The sequence below is a fragment of the Amblyraja radiata genome, chromosome 10 (assembly GCF_010909765.2).
Source record: "Amblyraja radiata isolate CabotCenter1 chromosome 10, sAmbRad1.1.pri, whole genome shotgun sequence".
Classification (NCBI taxonomy): Eukaryota; Metazoa; Chordata; class Chondrichthyes; order Rajiformes; family Rajidae; genus Amblyraja; species Amblyraja radiata.
This window is the reverse complement of record NC_045965.1, coordinates 12,078,642-12,094,189: the sequence shown is the minus strand read 5'-3', so window position 1 is coordinate 12,094,189 and position 15,548 is coordinate 12,078,642. Positions and strand designations below refer to the sequence as shown.

Genomic DNA, 15,548 nt, shown 5'->3' with positions numbered 1-15,548 from the left:
CATATCCACCAGGATGAGAAAATAACACAAATTCTTGCTAATCTTTGCACCATATGAAGAATGCTATCTGGAAGATCTCTCAACGTCTTACAAATTGACTGGAACACAAAGTGCTGGAGTAGCTCAGTGGGTCAGGCAGCATCTCTGGGCGACATCGATAGGTGACGTTTCAGGTCGGGACACTTCTTCACAATTGGCATTCTGCTTGGCAACTTGGAGTCTGTAGAAGGTTCTCGATCCAAACTTCACTCATTCATATCCTCCGCAGATACTGCCTAATCTACTAAGTTATTCCAGTGGTCCAGGCACGATTCCAGCATCTGCAGTTCCTTGTGTCTTTACCGCAAATTGATTAATTGTCCGGAGTTTTTTTATTGTGTTCTCTGAAATTTGCTCCATATTTTTCAGCCCTGGTAAAGAATAACGTTCACGTTGATATTTGCCAAGCCTCGTGGGCCTGAGCTGCAGGGAGAGGTTGAGCAGGCTGGAAAGAGTACAGACAAGATTTCTGAGGACTTGTAACTTCCCAGGACTTGATGGCCTGAGCTTTCAGGAGAGGTTGGGAAGGCTAGGACCCATCACAGAAGGATGAGGGATGATCTTATAGAGGTGTAGTTTGGGTAGTTGCACAGAGTCTCTTGCCCCAGGGTAGGGGAATCTAAAACCAAGGGATATTGGTTTAAGGTGAGAGGGGTTGAAGATATAATAGGAATCTGATGGGTAACTTTTTCACACGAAGGGTGGTGGGTGTATGGAACGAGCGGCCAGAGGAGGTAGTTGAGGCTGGGACTGTCGCAACAACTGAAAACTAATTAGACAGGTACATGGATAGGACAGGTTTAGAGGGATATGGGCCAAATGCAGGCAGGTGGGCCTAGTGTAGATTGGACATATTGGTCAATGTGGGCAACTTGAGCTGAAGGGCCTGTTTCTGCGATGTATGACTCTAACCCAGTGTAAAAACATGGCAGAATCTTCAATCTTCAACCTTCAACATTTATGAAAACCTTTAGGTGAAAAATGCCCCTTTAAGAAATAATTTTGCTGCTGTTTTTGGCAGTAAAGAAAATGGCATTTTACTTTTGGCAAATGCCTAAACAACATAAACAACAGCTGCCTTTATATGCAGAGCTCCACAGGAAGTTTACAAAAAGACAGTCATACCAAGAACTTTGCGAAGAATAATATGTATTAATATGTGGTGGAAGAATTAGGATTTAAAATTTAACATTACTCTCACCCCCCCACCCCCCCCATTCCAGCAATGTTAGCAGATAGAACATACTCGTTTTCAGTTTGGATGTTCATCTGAACCACCCATGTCTCCAGGAGCCAGGCTAGAATAACATCTCCTAGGGCTTAACATCTCCTTGATCTTCATCGTCATTGGGTTTGTGGGTAGCTCTGAGGATAAGTGACGCCACATTATGCGCTTTTTCTCAGATGAAAATGTCAAGGAATATTTCTTCAACTTGCCCCAACTCCTTGGTTAAAATCATTACCTCATTGAATGAAAGGTACAGCATGGAAAGTGGCCATTCGGCCCACCGAGTCCTCGCCGACCATCGAGATCACCTGTTCACACTGGTTCTATGTTGCCCCACTCCCTACACAACTGGGGCAATTCAGACAGGGACGTTTAACCTTCTCACCCGCACGTCTTTGGAATGTGGGGAGGAAAATGCGGAGCACCCGGAGGAAGCCCACGCGGTCACAGGGAGAACGTGCAAACTCCACACACACACACACGCACACACACAGACAGTACCCGAGGTCAGGATCGAACCGGGGTCTCTGGCGCTGTGAGGCAGTGGCTCTACCACTGTGCCGTCCCATTGATAATACCAGTGATTTGTGTATAGTAACCTCAACAAACTAAGATCCGAAGAGGATATTCTCAGTCTGAAGGTGGGGCCCAACCCGACACGACACCCATCCTTTTTCTCCAAAGATGCTGCCTGATCCGCTGAGTTACTCCAGCACTGTGTCTATCTTCAGTATAAACCAGCATATGCAGTTCCTGTCTACAAACTAAGATTCCATCTCGACACTGTGATCTCGAACCACCTAGGTACAATCTCTACATCCAAGTTGGTTATTCAAGAGCCAGCACACTGAATCAGACTAGGCTACAGCTCTTGACGCCAATGAGTAATGTGAGAGGCAGCCAACCCCTTTTGGTCTGTTCACTGTCAATGCCAAGGAATAATGCAGTGGTGCAACCTGGTGGAACTCCTGCCCCAGTGACTCAGGTTCGATCCTGGCTGTTGCCCTTCACTGAGTGAAGTTTGCTTGTTTCCCCCCTGTAATCGCACGTTCCTGCCTCCGTGCTCCAGTTTCCTGCCGCTTCGCAAAGACACGCCAGTCGGTAAGTCAACTGGCCATTGTAAATTGGTCCGAGTGTGTGGGTGGTTGGTTAGGATCGGTGGAGAGGTGATACGAAAGTGCGGTGGATAAAATGGACCCAGTGTAACGGAGACACAAGGAACTGCACACACGGGAAACTGGAGCAATACACCAAGTGCTGGTGGGATTCAGTGGATCGGGCAGCATCTGTGGAGGGAGTGGATGAAGGATATTTCGGGTTGGGACCCTTCTTCAGACTGAATGGACGGCACGGATTTGGTGGGCTGAAGGGCCTTTTTCCATGCTGTATGACTATGTGATGGTCTGAGGACTTGCCAAGGCCAAACTTGGCATGGTCGCAGTCAGTGCAAGGGTCTATGATTTTGGTGGAAGGTCTGGAGAAGATGCCAACTTTCACAACAAGGACTTGACAGTTGGCTCTGCAATATTGAACTGATGCAATCCTCATGCACTGGGCAAACATCATTTTCTGGCACCACTTTAGGATGACTCGCAAGTTGATGTTGAAAACTTCAAGTTGAAATAAAATATGCAAATGAGGAACAGACTTTGAAAATAAGTCTCCAGGGCTCCATTTCAGTTTGGCCAAATTAAATTTGTATACTCCTTTCAGTATAGGAGTAAAGAGGTTCTTCTGCAGTTGTATAGGGCTCTGGTGAGACCACATCTGGAGTATTGTGTAGAGTTTTGGTCTCCTAATTTGAGGAAGGACATCCATGTGATTGAGGCAGTGCAGCGTAGGTTCACGAGATTGATCCCTGGGATGGCGGGACTGTCATATGAGGAAAGATTGAAAAGACTAGACTTGTATTCACTGGAGTTTAGAAGGATGAGGGGTTTTCTTATAGAAACATATAAAACTATAAAAGGACTGGACAAGCTAGATGCAGGAAAAATGTTCCCAATGTTGGGCGAGTCCAGAACCAGGGGCCACAGTCTTAGAATAAAGGGGAGGTCATTTAAGACTAAGGTGAGAAAAAACGTTTTCACCCAGAGAGTTGAGAATTTATGGAATTCCCTGCCACAGAGGGCAGTGGAGGCCAAGTCACTGGATGGATTTAAGAGAGAGTTAGATAGAGCTCTAGGGGCTAGTGGAGTCAAGGGATATGGGGAGAAGGCAGGCATGGGTTATTGATAGGGGATGATCAGCCATGATCACAATGAATGGCGGTGCAGGCTCGAAGGGCCGAATGGCCTCCTCCTGCGCTTATTTTCTATGTTTCTATGTTTAAGTCATGGGGCTAAAATTGGACACATTATGCCCATTTTTGAGAGGTGTCAAGATTTCGATTTAACACCAACCAGTCCATCACGGATACTGACCACCCTACCATTGAAGGGATCTACAGGAGTCGCTGCCTCAAAAAGGCAGCCAACATCATCAGAGACCCACACCACCCTGACCACACTCTCATTTCACTCCTGCCATCGGGAAGACGGTACATGAGTCTGAAAACCATGACCTCCAGGTTCGAGAACAGCCTCTTCCCAGCAAATATCAGGCTCTTGAACACTGCACAACACTAACCTCAACTATGAACCTCTATGTGGATGCATGGTTGTTGGGAAGAAGCTGTTCATGAACGTGGAGGTCACGGTTTCCAGACTCCTGTACCTTCTTCCCATAGGTAGGAATGAAATGCGCCTGCTTTCAGTCTTTTTTGCACTAGTATTGGGGTTATTAATATGTTGGGTTTTAAAAAAATTATTATATGTTATCTATGTTTTGTGTTTACCAATCTGTATGTTGCTGCAAGTAAGCATTTGATTGTTCCTTTGCACGCATGACATTAAACATTCTCGACTCTTGTCTCGTGCAGTGCAGTGCAGACACTTCCCACACTTCTCCAAACTTTGACTTTTGGCCATAACACATTGGAGTCCATCAAGTCTGCTCCACCATTCAATTATGGCTGATCTATCTTCCCCTCTCACCCCCATTCACCTGCCTTCTCCCCGAAACCTTTGACACCTATACCAATCAAGAACCTATCAATCTCCACTTTAAAAACACCCAATGATTGGCCTCCACCGCCGTTTGTGGCAATGAGTTCCACTCAGTGGGCCAAAGGGCCTGGTTCCACACTGTATCTCTAAAGTCGAAAGCCTGTTGGGTCCCCGTTGTGACGCCAGATCAAAATAGCGATCTGAAAATGGTGGCGGGTCCGGAAACCCTCCCCCAACTGCGCAGGCGCGGCTGACAGCCCAGGAGCGTATTGCGCAGGCGCGCCGCCGCCGCCGCCCGGTGGGATAGAAAGTTAATTAAAGTTTATAAAGGGAAATACTTTGTAAAATCGAACCAAACTTGCTACTGCACACCACAGGCAAATTGTGAGGTGCCCCTAAAATTGTTGTGCTATCGTGTACCGTTTTGGTTGTATTTCGGGAACATACATATATATACGTACAAGATGAGACTTTTAGTTATATTTAGATGTACGGGGCAAGTTTTTTTTACACAGAAGGTGGTGGGTGCCTGGAACACGCTGCTGGGAGGGGTCGTGGTGGAGGCAGACATGATAGTGGGATTTAAGAGGCTTTTAGATAAGCACATGGATATGCAGGGAATGGAGGGATTATGGAGCAGAGGAGATTAGTTGAACATGGTTGGCATCAAGTTTGGCCAAAGTTTCGCTGTTCTATATTCTATTTTCTGATTTTCTCTTTTTGTCCCTTTATGAATTCAATGAAACTACTGTACTCATTCGTGAACTCGTTTCCTTGATTAATCACAGGGTGCAGATTTTAAATTAGAAGTGGCTGTCATTTTTGTGTCCAGTGTGGATTAAAAGATTAGATGAACCCATTAACTCTGCAGCGATTCTACATTGGCGTATGGGTTTGTAGGTTAAATGGCTTCGGTATACATTGTAAATTGTCTATTTTGTGTAGGATAGTGCTAGTGTATGGGGATCGCTGGTGGGCGTGGACTCGGTGTGCTGAAGGGCCTGTTGTCACGCTGTATCTCTAATCTAAACTAAGCTATCAGTGAATGGAGAAAATATGGATTTTCTTTATAAATCAGAGCATTGAGTATAGAAGTTGGGATGTAATGTTAAAATTGTACAAGGCATTGGTGAGGCCAATTCTGGAGTATGGGGTACAATTTTGGTCGCCTAATTATAGGAAGGATGTCAACAAAATAGAGAGAGTACAGAGGAGATTTACTAGAATGTTGCCTGGGTTTCAGCAACTAAGTTACAGAGAAAGGTTGAACAAGTTAGGGCTTTATTCTTTGGAGCGCAGAAGGTTAAGGGGGGACTTGATAGAGGTCTTTAAAATGATGAGAGGGATAGACAGAGTTGACGTGGATAAGCTTTTCCCACTGAGAGTAGGGAAGATTCAAACAAGGGGACATGACTTGAGAATTAAGGGACAGAAGTTTAGGGGTAACATAAGGGGGAACTTTACTCAGAGAGTGGTGGCTGTGTGGAATGAGCTTCCAGTGAAGGTGGTGGAGGCAGGTTCGTTTTTATCATTTAAAAATAAATTGGATAGTTATATGGACGGGAAAGGAATGGAGGGTTATGGTCTGAGCGCAGGTATATGGGACTAGGGGAGAATACGTGTTCGGCACGGACTAGAAGGGTCGAGATGGCCTGTTTCCGTGCTGTAATTGTTATATGGTTATTATATATGGATCACGTGATGGCAGAGGAGATTAGTTTATCTTGGCATTATGTTTGCCACAGACATTGTGGCTGAAGGGTCAGTTCCTGCGCTGAACTATTCAATATTCTAATTATAAAGATTACAGTGCCATAAATAGACAGATCCTGAGAGATAACTTGAACAGCACATTTTGCCAGCTAGCGGTACAGTCGACTGAATGAAGTCAGCTTTGGAAGTTTTGAATAAATGTTCAAGATAGACACAAAATGCTGGCGTAACTCAGCGGGTCAGGCAGCGTCTCTGGAGAAAAGGAATACGTGATGTTTCGTGTCGAGACCCTTCGTTAGACTGAGAGTCAGGGAACATGGATTACGTGCAGGCAGAGGAGATTAGTTTATCTGGGCTTCACGTTTAGCATGGACATTGTGGGCTGAAGGGCCGCAATGACTCTCAGTCTGAAGAAGGGTCTCGACCCAACACGTCACCAATTCCTTTTCTACCAGAGATGCTGCCTGATCCGCTGTGTTACTCCAGCATTTTGTGTCTACCTTCGGTGTAAACCAGCATCTGCAGTTCCTTCCTACACATTGAATAACTGTTCCACTGGGTAATGGCGAGCGACATGAGGCAGCAGAACAGTAAATGTCAGATGTAGACACAGGAAACAAGCACAAACTCATGAGGCCATCCCTCTCCTTTGTTCCACATACCTGAACAAAGTGAGTGTGGAATATCTTGGCGATCCTAACTTTCCCCCAGAAAGTTTTAAATCACTTCCGAATCAAATGAGCACCATGTTCCTTGTACTCTAAACGGTGCGTTCAACAGTCCGTTTCCTGCTCTTAAATGGCAGAGACCAGCTCTGAGAAAAAGCAGGGAAGATCTTAGTTTTATTTTTCAACGGGCAGAACAGTTTGTTAACATGATTCATGGGTCATTCTCTTGCTGTGGTCCAATGCAATCAAATATACCGCCCCCGGCTTGAATGGCTGAAGTATTTACTTGGCAAAGATTAAACGTGGCCTGCACGCCAGCATTGAACGGAGTACTCACCAGCAAACACGACAGAAAGGTTTTCAAGGAGCGAGATGCAGGTTGGGAAGCTGTTCGGGGTCGTACCGTGGAAAGTAGCCAGAAAAGCAAGTATAAGGGCTGACAGCGGCTCATACAATGCAGAGATGTTGCACCCTTCGTGGACTCTTCACTTGTCTTCATCTAACCATTGTGAGCTGGTCTCCAGTTACTCTCCCGAACGCTAACTCTCTCAAGAGAGACCGATCCGAACCGCCGAGCTCCTCCTTTCTCCGATTCAGTTCTCGCCACTGAATATTCATCCACCGAGGATAGAATCTGGAAACCGCAGCTTTCTGCGCTGTGTGCAACAGCTGCCAGGAAACCCAGATGTTCTTCATTACACATAAAGTTATACAAGCACGATATAGCCCATGCTGGTCGGAATAGCTGTTATTTATAAGAACAGCGAGTCTCATGACAGGGAGACGTTTAGCTGGAAGGAGTGGAGAGAAGATTTACAAGCATGTTGCCAGGACACGAGGGCCCGAGCTATGGGGAGAGGTTGGGCATATTAGAGCTTTATACCTTGGAGTGCAGGAGGCTGAGGGGTGATCTTACAGAGGTGTATATGATTATGAGGGGAATAGATAGGATGGATGCACAGTCTTTTACCCAGAGTAGGGGAATCAAGAACCAGAGGACATGGGTTTAAGGTGAGAGGGGAAAGATTTATTAGGAACATGAGGGGCACCTATTTCACACAGAGGGTGGTGGATGTATAGAGCTGCCAGTTGAGGTAGTTAAGGTAGGAACTATAATAAGTGTAGGAGGGAACTGCAGATGCTGGTTTACACAAAATACAGACACAAAATGCTGGAGTAACTCAGCGGCATAGCCAGCATCTCTGGATTGAAGGAATGGGTGATGTTTTAGGTCGAGTCCCTTCTTCAGACTGGTACTATAATAACTAGTTTGAAATTGGTTAGGTTGAAACCAGTCTGAAGAAGGGTCCCGACCTGAAACGTCACCCATCCTTTTTCTCCAGAGATGCTGTCTGACCCACTGAGTTACTCCAGCACTTTGTATCTATCTTCAGTATAAACCAGCATCTGCATTTCCTTTCTACACAAACAATTAATTTGGGTGAGAGATAGAGTGTGGAAAAGGCCCTTCGGCCGACTGACTCCACGCCGGCCAGCGATCACCCGTATACTAGGCCTACCCTACACACTGGGGGGCAATTTACAGAAGCCAATTAACCTACAGACATGCACATCTTTGGAATGGGGGAGGAAATCGGAGAAAACCCATGCGTTCGCAGGGAGAACGTGCAAACTCCGTACAGACAGCACCTGCAGTGGGGATCAAACTCGGGTCTCTGCCGATGCGAGGCAGCAACTCCACTGCTGCGCTACTGTGCTGCCCCAACAATGTTTAAAAGACATTTGGACTGGTGCATGGATAGGAAAGGTTTTGAGGGATATGGGCAGGAACATGGGCAGGTGGGACTGGTGTAGATAGGGCTTCTTGGTTGGCACGGGCAAGCTGGACCAAAGTGCCTGTGTCCATGTTGTATGACTGGAAGACTCTATAATTCCCTGTTAAATTGTGACATAATTGAGGAAAATTTCACACAATCCATATTCCTCCTTTCTCAGCAAATCCTATCCAAACGTCTCTTAAAAGCAGTCTTCTTGAAAATGGATGGCATGTGAACTGAAACTCTCTCTAGCCCACTTGTCTCGTTACCAGTTAGATTTTATCTGTGACCATTGATTAGCATCCCTGCTGCCGGCTTAACTTGTGCAGCACTTACAAGAAAAACAAGATTGGAATGTGGTTATTGTTTTTCTTGTAAGAACAGGTCAAAAGTCCCTTCAAACACATGTGTTGGAAAGCGAGCTGAGTGTTCATGATTCACCCTCACCATTCACCAGACCTTCCGTTAACATTACATATTTGGAGATACAGCGTAGGAAACGGGCCCTTCGGCCAACCGAGTCCGCACCGACCAGCGATCGCTCCGTACACTAGCGCACTGGAAACAATTTACAATTTACAGAAGCTAATTAACCTGCAAACATCTGCGTCCTTGCAGCGTGGGAGGAAACCGGAGCACCCGGAGAAAACCCATGCAGGTCACAGGGAGAACGTTCAAACTCCGTACAGACTGCACCCATAGTGGAGATAGAACCCGGATCTTTGGCAATGTAAGGCAGCATCTCTACCACTGCGCCTCAGAAGGTCTCATGCAGTCTGTGGAATTCTCTGCCTCAGAGGGCGGTGGAGGCAGGTTCTCTGGATGCTTACAAGAGAGAGCTAGATAGGGCTCTTAAAAATAGCGGAGTCAGGGGATATGGGGAGAAGGCAGGAACGGGGTACTGATTGGGGATGATCAGCCATGATCACATTGAATGGCGGTGCTGGCTCGAAGGGCCGAATGGCCTACTCCTGCACCTATTGTCTATTGCGCCAACGTGCCGCCCAAACTATTATTGATAAATAGAGAAAATGATTTCCATGCTTGAAGATGCTTGGACTATATATGTCATGTTTGAAGATTGATGATCCCAAGTGGCAGGAAATACTGTGCCTTATTTGAGGAAGCAATAGAGTCCAAATATAAGCATCACTCCACTTTAAGAGAATTGCTTTTTAATTTGCTGGGACATTGTGCTTAAGGTTGCAGCCAGGATATAAGGATGTGAAAAAAAGGAGAGAAAAAACACTTTATGTATCATCTGCATCCTTGTTGCAATCCTCAAAAGGTCTCATGCAGTCATAGGATCATATAGTACAGAAACAGGCCCTTTGGTCCAACTTGCCCATGCCTACCAAGATGCCCCGTCTACACCAGTCCCACTTGCCCACTTTTAGCCCATATCCCTCTAAATGGTTCCACTCCCCAAATGCCTTTATAGTTATAGTACCTGCCACAACTACCTCGTTCCATAAACCCTCAAACCTTTGTGTGAAAAAGTTGCCCCTCAGGTTCCTATTAAATCTTTCCCCTCTCACCTTAAACCTATATTCTTTGGTTCTTCATTCTGATACTCTCGGTGAAAGACTCTGTGCATTCACCCTATCTATTTCCCTCATGACGTTATTCACCTCTAGAAGGTCACCCCTCATCCTCCTGCGCACCAAGGAATAAAGTCCTAACCTGTGGAATTGTGGTATCTTACAACATAGAATGGGTACATTGTGCCTGCACTAACTCTCTTAAAGAGCTATCAAGAGTCATAGAGTCATACAACATGGAAACAGGCCATTCGGCCCATCGTATGCATTCCCACCAGTTGTTATCCATCCATTTTAATCTCACCTTCCAGGCATGTCAGATGACAATCTTTACGTGGGAGAACCATGGAGCTACACGCTATGACATCTTTTTCCATACTCCATCCCAGATTCTCATTTTGTTTTCTTCCAGGAGATCTTCCGGGATTTGAAAAATGGATCCAAACACAAATCAGATTGGGGAATGTGCTAAAGTACCTGGCACAAAATTAGTCCGACAAAATCCCTGGCGAAATCTGCTTTTAGCGAGAATTACCCAATGGTCAATTGTCTAGAATTTACAAGACAATTAAATAGAATTTCAATTCATATTATATTTGCTACAGCCACATGGAAAACATTTGCATACGCACAGCAAATAACTTTCCCAAGACATTACCCTGCTATGTGGAAAATGTTTGTCTATGACTTTTGGGCACTTTTGAAAGTAATTTTGTAAAATCAGTACAACCTTCAAAAAGGAATCTTTGGCTAATTCCATTCGACTGGGCAGGAGAATGGTAGTACAGGACTGTCAACATTAATGATGTTATTGTGCATCAAGACTTTAATAGATACTTCTCACAAGCTCAGGAAGGTCTAAAGTGATTCACAGTTACATTTTTGCATATCTTTCATTCATTTGTTCTATGTCTCTCTATATCACTGTCTATATCTCTTGATTCCCTTTCTCTCAGCCTGAAGAAGGGTCTCGACCCAAAACATCACCTATTCCTTTTCTCCAGAGATGCTGCCTGACCCTCTGAGTTACTCCAGCCTTTTGTGTCTATCTTTGGTATGATTTGTGTCTATCTTTGCATCTGCAGTTCCTTTTTATTACATTTCATTATCACAGTATGTTTTGTTTAGTTTAGTTTAGTTTTGAGATACAGCGTGGAAATAGGTCCATCAGCCCACCGAGTCCATGCCGACCATTGATCACATGTTATCCCACTTTCCCTACACACGAAGAGCAATTTAATGAGGCTATTTAATCTACAGACCTACATCTCTTTGGGATGTGGATAGAAACCAGGGCACCTGGAGGAAACCAACACGGTCACATGAAGAGCTTGCAAACTCTACAATGACAGCACAAAAGGTCAGGATTGAACCTGCATCTTTGATGCTGTGTGGCAGCGGCTCTACCAGCTGCGCCACTGTGTCGACTTGTGTAAATCAATTATGCCTTGTGTAATTTGGTTGGCATTGGGAGGACTTAACATCACAGTTAAACACACAGAATGTCTTTGGATTGTTGCTAACATTTCTGGGCAGGTAACTACACGCCAGGCAGCAGTGTATAAAGTACAGTCAGAGAGGAAATATAATTTCAATGAATTAACAGTCTATAGTAAAAAACCTTCACCATTCTCAGACATTAACTCAGCTCAATTGGTAACCGGCCCAATACTGTGGTTATACTACGTCAATGGACTACGTTTAATAGCTACACAGGGAAGTCAGGTGAAGCAATAAGATTACAATGGACAGCAAGGTAAAAAGGTCTCGACCCGTAACGTCAGCCATTCCTTCACTCCAGAGATGCTGTCTGTCCTGCTGAGTTACTCCAGCATTTGGTGTCTATTTAAGGTAAAACTCCCTGGATGAGGGAGTGTTTCTGATCCGTTTTGGTTCAGCTGGTTAGTGCAGGTGTCAGGGGTTATGAGGAGAAAAGGCAGGAGAATGGGGTTGAGAGGGAAAGACAGATCAGCCATGATTGAATGGCGGAGTAGACACGATGGGCCGAATGGCCTAATTCTGCTCCTAGAACTTATGCTCTGGAAGAGTTCTATGAAAGGTTGAGAACTGGGTTTCACGTTCAGTAAATCAGCTGATTATTGGGACTACATGCTGAACCTATGCAGCATGGAAACAGGGCCTTCGGCCCAACTTGCCGCATCTAAGCTAATCCCATTTGCCTGCATTTAGCCCATATCCCTCTAAACCGTTCTATTCCAGGTACCTTCCAAGTGTCTTTAAAATACCACAATTACTACCTCTGGCAACTCATTGCAAACATCCACCACCATTTGTGTGAACATTTGGGTTGACCGTCAGGTTCCTATTACATCTTTGCCCTCTCACCTTTTCTTATTCTACTCCTTTATTTACCAGCACCCACCTTCCCTTCCCCCCAACCCTCCCACAGCCCCATCTCCACTTTGGTTGAGACACCAGTCCATGTCTAACCTTCAGCAATTACATAGATATCATGTGTCAACATGGAGGTAGGCCCTTGGTCTATCTCGCGGATACCTCCAAAGATACAGCATTCTACCTGCATCACTCTGGAGCATTGGCCAAGGTTTGTGCTCAAAGTCAATTTGAGTTACAGGGCAGGCTAGGACTTCATTAGACTTTGGAGATACAGTGTGGAAACAGGCCCTTCGGCCCACCGAGACCATGCGATCAGCGATCACCTACACTAGCACTATCCTACATACTGGGGACAATTTATAATCTTTAACAAATAACCTACAAACCTGCACATCTTTGAAGCGTGGGAGGAAACTGGAGAGCTCAGACACAGGGAGAACGTACAAACTCCGTAAAGACAGCACCCGAGGTCAGGATTGAACTTGGTTCTCTGGCGCTGCAAGGCAGCAACTCTACTGCTGCATCATTGTGCCGCCCCTATTAATAATAATAATAATGGATGGGATTTATATAGCGCCTTTCTAATACTCAAGGCGCTTTACATCGCATTATTCATTCACTCCTCAGTCATACTCGGTGGTGGTGAGCTACTTCTGTAGCCACAGCTGCCCTGGGGCAGACTGACGGAAGCGTGGCTGCCAATCTGCGCCTACGGCCTCTCCGACTACCACCAATCACTCACACACATTCACACACAGGCAAAGGTGGGTGAAGTGTCTTGCCCAAGGACACAACGACAGTATGCATTCCAAGCGGGATTCGAACCGGCTACCTTCCGATCGCCAGCCGAACACTTAGCCCATTGTGCCATCTGTCGTCCTATTGGTGTGCAGGAGGCTGAGGGGTGGTCTTACAGAGGCGTACAAGTCATGAGGAGATGGATAGGCTGAATGCACAGTCTTTTACTCAAGCTAAGGGAACCAAGCAGAGAACACAGGTTTAAGGTGAGAGGGGAAAGATTTAATAGATTAACAGGGCAACTCTTTCACACAGGTGGGTGTATGGTGGGTGTATGGAACATGCTGCCAGAGGAAGTTTTTGAGGCAGACACAATAACAATGTTTAAAAGACATTTTGAAAGGTACAGGGATGGGATAGAATAAGAGGGATATGGGCCAAATACAGGCAGGTGGGACTAGTGCAGATGGGGCATCTTGGACGACACAGGCATGTTGGGCTGAAGGGCCTGTTTCTGTGCTATATGACTGTCTCTGAGGTGCATTGAAAACCAGCAATCATTTCAGCGATACAGAATGCCTTGTGGTCTTCTCCCTCCCAGATGAAACAAGTGTTTCATTTTACAGTGAATATGTTGGCCAACATGTGCTACTTATTACATCCTCCAGTATAATATAAATAAGATGCAGATAAATCGCTTTCATGTAAAAAAAAAATAATTAAGTCAGTGTTGCAATAGGTTCTTGTGTTAATTAAATCCAGAGAGGGCTTGCCACGTAAGTGATCGAGAAAATAAACACTCTCCTTACTGCCAACCAAAGGGGAATTCATTTGTGGGTACAGGTGAAAGATGCCTTCCTTGCCTGTGCTAACCTGACAACTATCAGCCTCTAGAACAAGGTCCTTCCGCTGCTGGACATGGGGCGCAGGGTGTGGTGAAGACGCCCCTCAAAAATAAGGAAAGGGATTCCACGCCAGTGGGCCACATGAGTGGCAAGGGTGGGGAGGAAAAAAAATTGTGTCATGTGTGTAAACAGTTGAATGAAAAGCCTCCAAGAATGTTGGATTAATTTTTTGCACGATTCCTGTATTGTATATTTATTACTTGAATAAATTCTATTTAAAAAAAAAAATTTTAATTAAGAAAATCTACACAACACTAACCTCAGTGGTGCAGCGGTAGAGTTGCTGCCTTACAGCGCCAGGGACCCAAGTTCAATAGACTTTCATAATTGAAGACTTTAATCGGACTTTACTGGGCTTTATCTTGCACTAAACGCCATTGTCTTTATCGTGTATCTGTACACTGTGGACGGCTTGATTCTAATCATGTGTTGTCATTCCACTTACTGGTTAACACGCAACAAAAAGTTTTTCACTGTGAAAACTGTCGGTGCATGTGACAACAAATTAATCTAAACTAATCCTGACTATGGGTGCTGTCTGGACAGAGTTTGTACGTTCTCCCTGTGACCATGTGGGTTTTCTCTGGGTGCTCCGGTTTCATCCCACTTCCTTAATGATGTGCAGGTTTGTAGATTAATTGGCTTTTGTAGATTGTCCATGGAGTGTAGGATAGAACTAGTGTACTGGTGATCGTTGGTCGGCAAGGACTCGTATCTCCAAACGAAACTAAATTGTAAACTTCCGTGGACTATCTTCAGTTGCATTAATTCAATTCAATTCAATTCAATTCAACTTTATTGTCATTGCACAGATACAAGTATGGGTACAACGAAATGCAGTTTAGCGTCAGTCCATAGTAGTAGTGCAATATAGAAATAAAAATACAGAATAAGCAAACAATGTGGACGGAGAGACTGGAGAAATCTATCGGCGGGACTCCGAGTTCAGCAATGTGATGGTGTTGTTGTAGAAGCTGTTCCTCATCCTACTAGTACGAGACCTGAGGCTCCTGTACCGCCTCCCTGATGGGAGGAGGGCAAACAGTCCATGGTTATGGTGGGAGGGGTCTTTGATGATCTTCCCGGCCCGTCTCAGACACCGTTTTCGGTGGAGGGCATCCATGGCAGGGAGCGGGGCACCGATGATGTACTGAGCGGTTTTCACCACCCGTTGTAGTGCCTTCCTGTCCGCTACGGTGCAACTGCTGTACCATACCGTGAAGCAGGTGGTCAGGATGCTTTCGATGGTACAGCGGTAAAAGTTGGTCAGGATCTGGGGGGACAGATGGGCTTTCTTGAGCCTCCTCAGGAAGTAAAGGCGCTGCTGCGCCTTTTTGATCAGCTTGGAGGTGTTGAGGGACCAGGACAGATCCTCCGAGATGTGTACCCCGAGGAATTTGTAGTTGGAGACGCGCTCCACCTCAGTCCCGTTTATGTGGATGGGGGTATGTCAGCCCCCTCTGTTCTTCCAGAAGTCAACAATAATTTCCTTCGTCTTCTTGGAGTTGAGGACGAGGTTATAGTTGGCACACC

General features: G+C 45.4%; 1 protein-coding gene across 3 annotated transcripts in view; it reads right to left on the bottom strand.

Annotated features, from left to right (window-relative positions):
• The window catches only part of ddr2 (discoidin domain receptor tyrosine kinase 2), a 136,013-nt gene that overhangs the window by 88,329 nt on the left and 32,136 nt on the right, over positions 1-15,548 (bottom strand). Inside the window, exon 1 of one of the 3 annotated variants that reach the window (XM_033028022.1) lies at positions 7,033-7,290. The exons of the other annotated variants lie outside the window; for them this stretch is intronic. The gene's annotated coding sequence lies outside the window, so the exon portion shown is untranslated. Of the gene's footprint in view, positions 1-7,032; positions 7,291-15,548 lie in introns of those variants that run through there. 3 annotated transcript variants of the gene reach the window in all.